Source organism: Enhydra lutris, unplaced genomic scaffold, assembly GCF_002288905.1.
Source record: "Enhydra lutris kenyoni isolate GAN:26980312 unplaced genomic scaffold, ASM228890v2 scaffoldscaffold41, whole genome shotgun sequence".
Lineage (NCBI taxonomy): Eukaryota > Metazoa > Chordata > Mammalia > Carnivora > Mustelidae > Enhydra > Enhydra lutris.
The window spans coordinates 16,911,933-16,927,666 of record NW_019154125.1 but is presented as its reverse complement, the minus strand read 5'-3'; positions in this window follow the sequence as shown (position 1 = coordinate 16,927,666).

Genomic DNA, 15,734 nt, shown 5'->3' with positions numbered 1-15,734 from the left:
AAAAAAAGAATTCCATAATACAATGGCAATGGTTCATAAAGGAGTATGCTTCCAGGGGAATTCAAGGAGGCACCCACCAAATCCCAGAGCAGGTGCTATTTTCCTTCTAGGACCAACATTAGAGCTACCTGAGGAATTGCTAGAACCCAGAGCCTTGTGGATGACTCTCAGCTGAACAACAAACGGATGTTTGGTTACTGAAGGTAATTCCAGGGTAAGTAAGCAGTATTCTGTTTGCATTTCTACCAGTCAGTGGTGGCTGCCTGGGTGGCTCAGTCAGTTAGGCTTCAGCTCAGGTCATGATCCTGGGGTCCTGGGATAGAGCCCTGAGTTGGACTCCCTGCTCAGTGGAGATTCTGCTTCTCCTTCTCCCTCTGCCCCTCCCTCCACCACCCCACTCATACTCTCTTTCTCCCTTTAGAATAAATAAATAAAATAAAATAAAAATAAAACCAACTTATTTAATGTATATTGTTGATTCATTACCATTGAAATCACTGTTAACAGCACCATAACTTGGGGCGCCTGGGTGGCTCAGTGGGTTAAAGCCTCTGCCTTCGGCTCAGGTCATGATCCCAAGTCCTGGGATCGAGCCCCACATCAGGCTCTCTGCTCAGCAGGGAGCCTGCTTCCTCCGCTCTCTATGCCTGCCTCTCTGCCTACTTGTGATCTCTGTCTGTCAAACAAATAAATAAAATCTTAAAAAAAAAAAAACCAGCACCATAACTCATGCCTAAACAAATCCTATCTAACACATATAATTTCTTCATAAGCACATCACAATCTTGTCCTTAGGAACATTAGAAAACACTTCAGCACTATGCTCAGGGAATGTTTAAAACAGAAAAATCAAAAGCACAAAAATTCAAAACAAAACAAGACACTTAATAGACCATGAAGAAGATACTCATTTAGAGTATGAAAGCTGAAGCAAGAAGACAGAGATATACCTTGTTTGACTTCATTGGAAAGGCGCTTATCAGGTAACTCAAATGTTTTGCTCCTACAAGCACATTCACAAATGAAGATAAAAGTGCCATGACTATTGATTTGAGTGTTGCAGATAAATTTAGTGAATAAAGGCACTCACATATATGGATTCTGTGAATAATTATAATTGACTAAATATCTTTATAAACATAACTTTCTCAAAAAGAAAAAGAAAGGAAAGTAATATTCCCTCATCTGAGGATGTAGGTAATAATTGATTATTATAATTTTATTCTTATACTACTGAAAATTGAATAACATGACATACAGTAGATCAATCTTAATCTATAGCTAATTTCTTAATATTTATAAATGAGGCATTTGATTATTTTAGGCCATTAGAATCCATTTGGTATGTGTGCATCTATTCTTGTTGAAGACCTGTCAAAGGCTATCTTCTTTGTTAGAAATGAACAATATTGCCTTCAAATAGCTTACTGATAACTGTTTTCATTTAACATAGCTTTCAGGAATTGTGGCAAGTAACATGTCAGACACTTTATAGGAAATATATCCCTAGTTCTTATACAATCTTATTATTGGTCTCTTGAGTTTATAGATGAAAGAATTAAGCCACAAAATGTTAAAAAAACTTGCCTAATGTCACAAACAAATAGTGAGCCCAGGATTCAAACCAAACAGTATCACTCAAAGATTCAGCTTTGGCTCCATATTCTAAGTAACACTCACTTTAAAAAGTTGAAATATAGGGGCGCCTGGGTGGCTCAGTGGTTAAAGCCTCTGCCTTCAGCTCAGGTCATGATCCCAGGGTCCTGGGATCGAGCCTCACGTCAGGCTTTCTGCTCAGCAGGGAGCCTGCCTCCTCCTCCTCTCTCTCTCTCTGCCTGCCTCTCTGCCTACTTGTGATCTGTCAAATAAATAAAAAAATCTTTAAAAAAAAAAGTTGAAATATAGTTGACATAAAATGTTATATTTATTTCAAGTGTATAACATAGTGATTCAACAATTCTATGCATTACATTATGCTCATCACAGAAAGTGCATTTAACATCTTTTACAATGTTATTACAATATTATTAACTATATTCCCTATACTGTATTTTTTATCCCTCTGACTTATTTATTTTATAACTGGGAGTTTATACAAATTAACCCCTTCAGCTTTTCTACTCTCCCTGTAGCTCCCTCTCCCTGGCAACCACCAATTCTATGTACTTATGATTCTGGTTCTGTTTTGTTTGTCTGTATGTTTGTTTTGTTTTTTTAGATTCCACAGGTAAGTGAAATTGTATGGCATTTATCTTTCTCTATCTGACTTATTTCACTTAATGTAATACCCTCTAGGTATATCCATGTAGTGGCAAGTGGTAAGGTCTCATTATTTTTAATACCTAAGTAATATTCTTGTGTGTGTGTGTGTGTGTGTGTGTGTGAGTGTGTGTGTGTTTCATATCTTCTTTATCCATTTATCATTTATCAAAGGCACTTAGGTTGCTTCCATATCTTAGCTATTATAAATATTACTACAATATACATAGGGTGCACATATCTTTCCACATTAGTGTCTTGTGTTTTTTTTTTTGTTGTTGTTGTTTTGTTTTGTCTTCTTTGTTTGTTTGTTTTTGAGAGGGGAAGTAAATAGCCTTGCTTTTGAAACCATGGACTAATCCCAGAGTTCAGAAGTCCAGAACATCCCATGCCCCACATTGTCATTGGCCCTAGGAGCTTCTGTCTAAGGAAAAGCCCCTTGCAGACCAGTTTCTATCCTGAGACCAGGAATAGAAAATCTGGTAGAATTAGTCCCCAAATGGACATGTGTCATTTGGCTGGCCCTATGTCTCTTCTTTATTTCTACTAACCATTCTTCCTGGAAATCAGTTGTTGTAGAAAGAGGGCATAGTGCTTTTTATCTCTGATTATTAGCTGAATGGCAAAAAAAAAAAGTTGTTTGCTGAAACCCAGGAATCTCAGGAAGGTGAATTTGGTTCTAAGTCTGACCAAGTGCAGAACATTAGTCTGTTTTAAACAGACATGTGAAGGGAAGTTATTTCTCAAGATTTGGGCTTCAATCATGTGGAACAGGTTGCTGTCAGGTTTTAGGAAAATTGTGATTAGGCCTAAGGTCATGTTTAAATGCTCCCCTTCTCTCTCTCCAGTTAATGAAGCTACTAGCTACAGATGACTTTTACTCATAGAGCATAGGAATAATAAAATTTTAAACTGAAAATTACTTAAGAAGACTTTTTATGTGTTTACATGTGTATGTGGGTATGACAACCTAAGTGCATGAATTATTTGTGTCATTTTAGCTACTTAGTCCTGGTGAGAACTAATGTTGAACCAGCCTTAAGTAGTTTTAAAATCACCAATCTTGAAATAGTGAGAAACCCTCTCTTTAGACTTGTTTTTATGAAGTCAGCACTATCACACTGTGTCTAGCGATCTAAGAATGAGGAAGTCAGAAGAACCGATAGTTCCAACGAAGAGAAGTAAGTTTAAAGACCACCTTCCAGTATGCACTGGAAATGCAGAGGAGGGATGTGCAACCCAGCTGGCCAGTCATAGGTAGCTACCTAGGCAGATGAAGTCTGAACTGAGGCTTAAAGGCTAAATAGGAATGATCAGGTTGGATCACACAAAGCAGTCATTTTTATAGATCAAAAGTGACCAAGCATCAGTAATTTGTATAGCTCAACCTAATCATGAAGGTAATAACATCCAGACAGAGGACAGAGGACACCACCACATTCCTAAAACCTAGAGGAGAAACAGGACATGTGCATGTTACCACTGCCCCTGTTCCCACTGTCTGAGGCCCATGGTGACACAGTCTCTGCAGCCCCAGCAGCTTGGCCCCACCGCTTTCACTGCAGCATGTGACCAAGGAAGCCAGCTGCCCTATGCTCTTTGCATTAGAAATGCTTTGCTCTTCACTAGATGCAATGACAATGAGCTTTTCTTCTGCTGTTACAGGTCTGGGCCACAGCAAAGGTAGTAAATGGGAGGACAAAGGGGGAAGGGTTCCACCCTCAACAGTTTCCTTCTGGGCCAGAGGATGAATTTACTCACAAGATACATTTTCTAAATTTAGTATTTCCTGAGACCCCATAAAAGACTCAGAATGTACCAAATATCAAGAAGCAGGTGCGGTGAACTCATATGTGAAGCACTGGGTGAACACATGTCTATACCCAGAAGCCAGGTAAACACATGAAAACATTTTCTCCCAGGGGGTCTATAATACCTAAATTAATGTTCTTGCCAAAGACATGATTATATGCCTTAGTTTGTAAATGGTATATGACTAATTCAAATTTCTACTTCTTATGTAACTGACCTTTTATTGCTTTGAATTTTAAGAACTCAATTTTTTTTTCCCCCTAAGGAATTGCAACTTTCTTCCATCCCAGGGGCTGCTGTATCTCCTTGCATCCCTGTCTTCTAAGAAAGGAGAATGGGAAATAAACTCTTGTGCCAGCACTGAGTAGGTAATTTATATGCCTTAATCTTTAAATCCTTATAAAGATCTTCAGAAGTTAGTGTTGTTATAGTTACAGATAGCTGGGATTTGAGAGATGAAGAATTGTGCTTATCATGGCAAGTGGTAGAGCCAGGATTCAACCCTGTTCTGTCTGAGACCAATGCTGCTGCTCTGCTCTACTGTGTCTCACATACTGCCTCTAGTACAAGGCCTCCTGGGCAGAAGACGTTTGCTAAATGCTTGCTGGTCATATAAGTCCAATTTTCCTTTTATTGCTTTCAGTAGCACCTGGATAGTATTTGGACTTTGTTATGTGCACAGATTATCTTGAGAGCAAAATCATAGCAGAATGCACCACCTTCCTATGGTTAGTCCTTGGTAAATATATAAGGTTATAAAGCTTATAGTTAAGTTAATAAAAACTATGCTAGCCTAGACAGAAAGAACAGGGGAAATTCCAGTTCTGAGAACTACACTACCAAAAAATTTTCTTGGCTTATTAACTTTTGAATATGGTGAAGTACTCCCAGTGAATCTATATAAACTAAAGTTGTTGATATTATCAACAGAAGTATGCTTTCTCCATGAGTCGGCCAGCAGCTCTCTGTAATGAGGACCTCAACGGGGTGGGGGAATATATGGGGGGAAACTTTGGCTTTCAAAATGGCTCACCAGGTAGGTTTCATTCAGTATCACCAGCTAGAATTTTTGGTTTGACAAAGTAAGCGTGCTTTCCTTCTGAGACTGATGGAATGGGCATCATTCTTTTATGTGAGAACCCTGCTGATACCCAGAGGTGAGTGACTCCCTCAGACCTCCCTAAGGCAGACCTAGGAAAACCCAGAGAAGGACCCAAGCCTGACCAGTGTACAAATGTGTCTGCATACTGAAAACAGGGTTTGAAAATCATCTTTGAAAAAGATGGCTGTGTTTGAAAGGCATATTCAAACTGACCTCTACGATTCTTAGATTCAAAGAGAAACAAACCAAACCCCATTCTTCCCCACTCAAAGAAGGGGATTCTAAAGCAGCCATGTAAGTAAAAGGTGGTGCCCTACTATCCTTCAGTCCCCTCTAAATGGGGTGGAAGATAAAGCAAGTGGAAAGATATGAACAGCTTCCTACTATGGACAATCTCATTTGTTTGCACTTACATTGTTTGTGCCAGCAAAAATATCTTAGCACTGAATTAATGTGCAATGTTTTGTTTAATGCTCCTACCTTTCTACTTTTGTTTAATGTCTACCTGTCAGCAATCATTCATATCACAACATTTGCTATCTTCTCTTATGTATAGCCCCTTTTATTTATAAGTCTATCTTCTTTTAACAGGCTGAAACATATTTCCATTATCTAATAAGGCGGCTATTTTTGCCCTAGGGAATCCATGTATTTTTAAACTAAAAGCTTTCTGGTCTTTTAAGACTCTTTTTTTGTTTGTTTGTTTGTTTTTTGTTTAGTTGGAATCCTTTTTTGGCTTGTCAATATCTCTAAATTTGGAACTGTGCTGCGAATTTCCAAATACATCCCCATGTCCATTTCATTTACATAAGTATGAATAAGTGAAGCTACTTGTAAAGAGAACTAGACATTTGAGGATAAAAAAAAAAACTACCTTTCCACTATGTTTTTCAATTTGATCATGATGGACAAGCCATTCAGCTGTCTTACTATCTGGCTAAATTTGGATCACGGTCAGAGAAAAAGCATAATAATCACAGCTATCATCCTTCTCATGGCTGAGATAAAGCCACCTGGATATGGGATGCTGCTGGGTGCAGAGTTCCCTAGGGTTCTCTCTCATCATCTATGCATGAGAGTGTGTGTGTGTCCCTGTATGCATGTGCATACATGTGAGTATGTCAGCTTAAGTGGCAGGAATAGTAAGAAAAATGTCTTTCTATTATGTATAGAATGTAATGAATAACTGTCTAGCTAGGGCATTCAATGACTTAGCCACCGAACGATTTCATCCAAACATCTGAAATTATTACAGCAAATAGGCAGCTATAAGAAATAGAGAATAAAAATTGTTTTAGAATCCATATCCTATTTAACTTATTCAGAAATAATAAGTTTCATGTTGTCTGGCCATAGATATTAGGTCAAGCCTTATTGATCAGTTGGATGAGCATCTCTTCATGAATTGGGATTTTAGTAATGGCTTGCTTTAGCAAAATGTAGTCCAGCTAATACTGGTTGTAAAGTCTATAATGATGCTGCTCTGAGCTACTTTCTTTGGGAGAATTATAGTGGTATGAGATGATAAGCCCAAGGCAAGTATTTTCAAGCCAGTGTCTCTGACCCTGAAAAAGAAACAGAGACACTGGCCCACAGGTTACCATCCTCTGTTGGTTAGGAATGCCCTCCAGGCAGCTCCTTGTTTGTATAGGCTATGATGCAGGAGGGTGGGCTCTCGCTGCCATCCCTCATGGTGGTGCCACAGAGTGAGAGGCATAATGGAGCTCAGATGGGTTGTTGTTAGTTTGTTCTTGGGGTTCTTAACCCAAGACAGTTGTACTCCCCAGGGAACATTTTTATTATGTTACATGGTCAGTCCTTATGATTAGAAGGGGTGCCTCTGGAGAGTGGAGGCAAAGGATGTTGCTAAACATCCAATGAGCAAACCAACCTCCCACCCCCAACACAGAATTATCTGGCCCCAATGTCCATAGGGCTGGGCTTTGAGAAAACCTGGGAACTTTTCTTAAAGGGGTTGTCAGAGCAATGGCTGCAGTCACAGGTGGTCAGTGAAAGCACACAACAGGGCAAGGGGGTGTCCACTACCGGCCCTCACACAGTCTGAGTGGTGGGCACACAGACAAGAATGTGGGTCACAGCACAGAACACAGATTCTTGAATGATAATCCTCAGTTTAACAGGTGAAACTGACAAGCAGCCCTATTTCAAGGGAACATTTCAAAGAAGCTAAAGCTCTGAATTGGTAGAGCCTCTACTGAAATGAAATGTTAACATTTAGATATGAGAGACTGAGAAGTTCAGAGAGTGACAGGGGGCAAGAAACAAAAGGGATGTCCCCAGTCAGAGTGTGTGAGGCATCCAGAAGCAGTGAGCTTCCACCAGATTTCTGGCCAGGCAGGAACTATTCTGTTAGACCCTTCAGTCTGGGTTTAGTGAGAAGGAACTGAAGTTTTGTGAGGAATCACTGTGTGGTATTCATGGTTATTGTATATGATTTAGTCTCATCTAAATAGGGAAGCTTAGTTAATCTGTGTGAGTCCTGAAGCATGGGCCAGCACAAGTGTGGTCACTGAAAGCTGGCACCAGGTGGTTTGGTGTGAGCAGATCAGCAATTCTGTGCCACCAGGCTTTCATCTGTTCAGGTGAGTCAGGCCTTGTGTGACTGTACTGGCCAATAATCCCATTTCACTATTTTAAGAAATTATAATTGAAGAGAGTTTTTAATGTATTTGAAAAGATGAAACATAATTACTTTGAATTACATGGTGCTTTAGAAGTATAACTTTACTGGTCCTTTTCTATTTGAATTAAAACAACAAATTCACTGAGCTGCATATTGAAGTGATTTGACAATGGTAAATGCTCTGGGGGTTTCTAATCTTCCTCACTGAAAAATAACTTGAGAGATAAGATTTATCCTACTGGCATTTGTTCCCCTGTAAAGCTCTTTACTCCCCTCCTTTCCATTACAAGTTGGGCATCTTTGTGCCAGAAGAGCATCTATATACAAATGGCTAACAGACACATGAAAAAATTTTCAGCATCATTAGCCATCAGGGAAATTTGAATCAAAACCACATTGAGATACCACCTTACACCAGTTAGAATGGCAAAAATAAACAAAACAAGAAACAACAAATGTTGGGGAGGTTATTGAGAAAGGGGAACCCTCTTACAATGTTGGTGGGAATGCAAGTTGGTACAGCCACTCTGGAAAATAGTACGGAGGTTCCTCACAAGGTGGAAAATAGAGTTACCCTATGACCCAGCAATTAAACTACTGGTATTTACCCTAAAGATATAGATGTAGTGAAAGTAGGGCCTTATGCACCCCGATGTTCATAGCAACGATGTCCACAGTAGCCACAAGGAGCCAAGATGCCCTTCAACAGACAAATGGATAAAGAAGATGTGGTCCATATATAAAATGGAATATTACTCAGCCATCAGAAAGGATGAAAGCCTAACATTCACATGAACATGGATGGAACTGAAGGAGATTATGTTAAGTGAAATAAGTTAAACAGAAAAAGACAATTATCATGTGGTTTCATTTATTTATGGAACATAAGGAATAGCATGGAGGACATTAGGAGAAGGAAGGGAAAAATGAAGGAGGGGGAAACAGAGGGGGAGACTAACCATGAGAGACTATGGACTCCAGGAATCAAACTGTGGGTTTCAGAGGGGAGGGGAGAGGGGGATGAGTGAGCCCAGTGATGGGTATTAATGAGTGCATGTATTGCATGGGATACTACATCAAAAACTAATGATATACTGTATGGTGACTAACATAACATAATAAAAATTATGAAAACAACAACAACATCAAAAGAAGAGCATCCACAGATGTTGTAAAAGCAGAGAGTTTGAGAGTGATGTTAGCAGCTGGGGCTTGGAATAGGGGGTGCAGAAAGCCAGGAAAAGAAGACCAAGCCAGCAGGTTTGAAGGGAGAGAGCAAACACCCTATTTCTAGAGGTGTGAATGGGGGAAGGCTGTCCTTCAAGTCCCAGGAATTTTGCTGACCATGATCACAATCTGTGTATCTGGTGACATTGGTCTTTCAGTAGCCTTTCTACAGGTGTTGGCAAAGATTTCTGGGACAGAAAAATCCTAAGGAAAGGAAGGCACTTGAATGTTTGGGTTAGGGCAGTGGTCAGGGCAAAGGGAAGTGCTGGTTCTGAGCATAGTCTCCTCAGGCTGATCAACTGTAGAACTAAGGCATGCATCAGTATGGGAAGACTGTATTAAAAAGTGCAGAAAAATTAAAAGTCCAACTTTGCTGAACTCATCCACAATGCACTGAAAGTTCTGGGTGCTAGTGCTTCTGCAGCAGTGGACAGAGGCAGTGCCCTCATTTTCAGTCACCAACAGCCTTGGTGCCAAGGAGTGCGCATCTGGAGTCCCTGAATCTTGGGAGAGGGAGAGGACACTTGGACAGAATGACTCTTCTTTTGTTTCAGGAGCAACAAGTGTGGTCATGTGAATCCACTAGATTTTAGGAAAAATAGAAATTTGGCAGGCATTGTTTGGTAGTCAAGAGAAACAAATGTGGTGTCCCTGGGGCATATCTTTGTGCCCCCTGCCTTCTCATAGTTTCCCTCTGCACGCCAGTAAGGGCAAGCCATTCATATCAGGTCTGAGAAAGTAAGAGGGTTGACTTCTGGACACATGTCTGCTTGAGACTGACATGTAGGTACAGAGGTGGGTAGATAATAGATAGATGATAGATGGGTGGATAGATGATAGATAGATAAATAGATAGATAAAATTGAATAGATCACTAGCATCAAGTTAAAATATATATAATGTAGAAAGCAGGAAAAAAACATTGTTTTAATAGTGCATATGAAAATTACAGATACTTTCTCAAATAGTGTTTTTTGGACATAAAAAATTATAAAACTGGCCTTATTTATGAACTACAACTGTGGGAAGCATAATGCAAAATGACAATGGTCAGATTACTTATATTGGTCATTTTCTTGCTTTAATTTAGAGAAATAACACTTTTCATTACAGAGTAATATAGAATGGACTTCCTCTTACTTTTCAAAGTCAGAAATCATTATCTTCTGAAAGGTTAATATAAAAATAATTTGGGATCCTGATTATGTTTCCATTACGGTATAAAATAACAAGAAGTGTTCTGTAGATTGTTTTATATATTTAAGATAATGAAATAAAGTTTCCTCTGAATTCTGGTATGAATCTGTTTTTCTTCAGACACTGTTAACAGATTAAAAGAAAGAGCCCTTAAAGTTACAATTACTAATTACTAATCATTACTTCTATATATTCATGTGCTCTTTTGAAAGCCTTGAAGCACTTTGTTCATATTATTATTGTTATAATTTTTGATGAGTGCTAATGTGAAACAGAGATTGCTTTTTTAAAATTTTAGAGATACAAAGTGCAGTATTTCCTAATTGAATCATATCTCTGTTTACTAGGTAACTAGTCAAACTGGTAGGATTAGAAATGTGTCTGCTTCTAAGGGAGATCATATTTCCAATCCCAAAATAGCACACTTAGCCATAAACATCAGCTGATAATAAGATACTTAAAAATTTAACCACTGGGGCACCTGGGTGACTCAGTGGGTTAAGCCTCTGCCTTTGGTTCAGGTCATGATCTCAGAGTCCTGGAATTGAGACCCTCATTGGGCTATCTACTCAGCAGGGAGCCTGCTTCCCCTTCTCTCTCTGCCTGCCTCTCTGCCTACTTGTGATCTCTCTCTCTCTGTCAAATAAATAAATAAAAACTTTAAAAAAAATTAACCACTGAAGAAAATCCAGAATATATGAAAATACATTGTTTAATATTAATATTTAATAAAACATAATTTTAGATGGATCATACATCAAACATGAAATCTAAAGGCATAAAACATATACATAGAAATATCTTTCCAACATCAACATAGGTTAAAAATTCTTAGGGAAAACACAAAAACATTATACATAATTTTAAAAAATGATTAATTGGCCTTTGACAGAATTAAAAACTATGGCTGAAGAACCCACCAAAAGGCATCATGAGGAAAAAGAAGAGGGAGCACACACGTTGTCAAAAAATATTCACATAGAAGAAATGTATTTAGAATAAATAAAGATCTACAAATCACTAAATGACAAACAACCTAATAAAAATGGGCAAAAACTTGGATACTTCACAAAAGAAAATATATGAATGGCCAATAGGCACATGAAAAGGTGCCCAACATCATCTATTACTAGGGAAACACAAATTAAAAGCATAATTAGATACCTTTTCATATTTATAAGAATGGATAATATTTAAAACTCTGATGATAAACATCAGGGAGGGTAGGAATCATACACTATCCCATGACCTAGCAATTCTGTCCCTAAGTATTTACTCAAGAGAAATGAAAAACGCATGTCTTCAAAATGACTTGGAAATGAATGTTTATAGCAACTTTACTCATAATGGATAAAAAACAAAAATGACCCAAAGGTCCATCAACAAAAGAATGAATAAACAAGTTGATAAAGTTATATAATGGAATATTCTACTCAGCAATAAAAAGAAAAAGAAAGAATAAACCACTTATGCATGCAACAACATGGATTAGTTATATGTGTGTATGTATATACATGTAGATATAAAATGAGTGATAAGAACTATTCACAAAAGAATATTCATATTTCCATTTATATGAAATTAAAAACAGGCATAACTAATCTGTAGTGATGTAATTCAGAACACTGGCTATTTGGGGAGGACATGGGTGACACAAAGGGGTGATGAAGTGCTTTATGCCTTGACTGGAATGGTGTTTATACAGGTGTACCCATTTATCAAAAACCATTCAATTACACACTTAAGGTATGTGCCTTCTACTCTATGTACATTTTACCTCAATAAAAAGTAATGAAATTGTAAATAACTAAAACAACATGTATTATCTCAACTTCCCACAACTATAACTGTTGACATTGTAAAACAGGTTTGAAAACATAATTATGTTCTTGAGCTTAGATTTAATAAAAGTGAAAGTCTTTCAAAATACCCTACCGGAGGGACGAGAAGTGAATTAGTATTTCTTAAGCATTTGTGCCCCAAGTGCCATGGTGAATTTTCATCTACCTTGTCATAAGTAATTTACAGGAACCTAGTGAAGTTTGTTTAGTGATCCTCACTCAGCAGATAAGGAGAGCGAGTCAATTGCCAGACTACACAGCTAACCAGAGGGAAAATCAGAATTCAACCTCAGTAAGTTTGTACAGGATCGATCTCCTTTCCAGTACAGCAAGCTATAGTTCCTTCATGCTCAAATAACCAATGTTTGTTAGAATTCTGTGTTTGAAAATAAACTAAATTTTAAAAAAAGTATATATTAATACCCTTCTAGAACTTCTGGTTTTCTCTCTCTTTTTACCCCAGTGGTGGTAACTATAGATTACCTGTTCTCCAGGCACAGATTTGGACCCAGATTGAAGAAGTTTGAGAAAGACTAAGACAAGGGAATTTAAAATACCTTATCATCACCATTCAAGAAGCATATATCACATATAAATCAATTAATTCTCTCAACCTTCTCTTCTTTGTATTCTAGGGCAGGCTCATTTTGTCCAATGCATTCTTGAAGTGTTGGTATTGGTGTTGTGTAAAGTTCTGTTTGTGTGTGTGTATCTTTTAACCCTGGCTTGAGGCCAGTTTTCTAGATTCTTCACAGCTCCATGTGTGCTTCAAACACCTCAATATAAATAGGTTTAAAACTAAACACATCAACTTTTCCTAAAACGAGATTAATTCTTTGTATTTTCTGTTCAGAGAATAGCACAGTGATCTCATTGCAAGTCATCCTTGACACTATGGTCTATTGGCTTCTGAGTTCTGTTTTATTAAATAGCCTTCATATTATTTCCCTCTGTCCATCCTCTTTGCTATTCTCTTATTTCAGTTACTGAAAATCCTCACTATGTCTCACCTAGATCTCCTATGGAGTCATCAGTGGCTTCCATATTGCAAATTAATGGCAACTGGCTTGTCTTCCTCCTTCCCACCTTTTGTCTTACTTTATTCCTCAGATGCCAAATTTGTAAAATATTCTACTGTATTGTTTGCTCAGACACCATTTCTTGTGCTGGCTTCTGCTCTTCTTCTTGATTTCTAAGTGTTGGCTTAGTCTGCCATACGCTCAGCTTTCCATGTTTCCTTCATGTCTCTGTACACCGTATCACTAAATAATCTAATGGTGTTAATTACCATGTTAAGTTAAGAATACCCAGAATTGGAATCTCCAACCTCATCTCCATTTGAACAGGCTCTTTGAATTTATCCAAAATAGAGCCTTTGGTCTCTATTCTCTGACACAGAAGACTCTAGACTCAATTTGTTGTTATCTTTAATTGATTTTGTCAGTGACATCATCAGTTGCTCAATTGCTGAGACCTTGGAGCCTTTTTAATTTATTTTTTGTTTGTTTTTTTGTTTTTTTTAGTCATTTACTCCCTATGCTAATAAGCATTTTTAAAATCAGTTCCACCTTTAAAATATGAAATTTGAGCTCTAACACAATCATTTTTGTCCATGCTCCTATTTTCTCTTAGAGGTTTGTCATAACCTCTTAACTTAGCTACTTGCTTCCACTTTGACAACTTCAGTCTTTTTTCCAAAGAACGGCTTTTAAACATGAAAATCAGATATGTCATGCATCTAATGAAAACCTATAAGTAGCAGCCCATTATGTTCACCATAAACCAAAATCAATGTTCTTTGAGTCCTGCCAGTCCACATGTGAACTGGTTTCCACTCACCTCTCTGACTGCATTTCCTGTTACTTCCCTTTTCTCCATCTCATCCACCCAGTTAAATCTATAATGGTCTTTCCTTCTCTTTCTGAGCTTTGCACTACCTCAGAGCATCTGTAACTTTTCTTGTTGTCTGGAATTGTTCTCAAACTAATGTAATATATGAATTTTCTCTTTGATTTAGAGTTCATCCATGAAGTCCACCTCAGAGACGGTTTCTCATGACCATACCTAAATTGGTTTTCCTCCAACACTCTTTCTGCTTGTTTATTTGTGGCATGCTTTCCTACTAGAAATTATGTTATTAATTTACTTACTAACTAGAGTCTATGAGATCAAGAACTTTGTCTTATTACCCTTAGGCATCTGCATGATGTCCTAGTATATAATATACACTCAAAAATACCCTTGAATGAATGAATGACTTGATGATCATTAGTATCTGTGTGGTAAGGAACCCAAGTATTGAATAGGTACTGAGAATTTACAGATAAAATACTGGCTTTCGCCATGTTTATAGAACAATATCCACTAAACAAAACAAAAGCAGGATTTCAATCTGTACCTTTCCATTCTACTGTAGATAGGGAGGTGACATTCTATTGAATGTCAATATTCTTAAAGTCTACAGGAATCTTGGAGATAAAAATAGCAGCATAATGCCTGTCACAGAGCAACCACTCTATAAATAACTATCACATTGAACTACATGTTGGAAAATTTGTTCTAATCTTAGTCTGTCATTCAATGATGCACAGACCCATGATTTCTAGATTGTAAAATTAGTTCCCCACTACTGTTTCAAGATTTGATCATTATTATCTTTAAACTTGGTATGATAATTTTCTTTCCCTCAAATTTTCTGAAAGATTTCGATGATATGTGGGAGTTATGGAGCCATTAGTACTGCTCCTAAAATGATAATGGTATTTGAAGCACTGTTGATCCTAAGTAGGCATTTATAATATATGTTCTGAAGGAAAAAACAAAACAAAACAAAACAAAACTGAATACTTGTCAACATATGCATGGTTTTAGTTCATGGACATTATTGTGGCTCTTGAAAGAATTATAAAGTGGCTCATTTTGGTTTGGTTTTTGATGAAATATTCATAAACTCTTTTATGAGTCTGAATGAAGGCTTGTGAATTTTGGACAATGAGTGTTCATAAATATTCATTGAAAAATCATAAACACTTATCCCTTGTATGGAAAATTTAATTAATTAAAAGTTAAACTCAGATTATTCCCATTAGATATGAGAGTGGATTCTGTTACATTTACTCTAAACCCATTACAGATTATATTTTATAAAATAATAGTGAATTTGAAGTCATTATATGTGTTGACAGCATAAGCTCTGCAGAAAAGATATGCTAATTCTGTTAGTCATTCTAAACAAAATCTCAAATTTCAGCATAGGATGCTTCACAAAAGGGCTACATTCACCAATAAAAGCTGCTCCAAAAGCAAACTGTATTTTAATGATCAGGAAAAGTTAGTTTTAATGAAGTTTGCTGAAGGAAGCCATTCATGTCCTGTAATATGATTATAAACTCTGGTAACCTAACTCCAGGAGATCTATCCTTCAGGGGATTTGCTAAAAGAGGCTGCAAATAGTTCATGATCTTTCACAGATGTCTAATGTACAATTAGAGATTAATTTAAAAGTAAAAGGAAAACAGTAATTGGGTTAAATTGGTAACAAGTGGTATAATGTATCATGCTTTCCAAATGCATACAATAATGTAAAGATTCTTATATATATATAATACTTGGAAAGCTATTTAAATTTTAATAGCTCTATTTTCACAAGAAA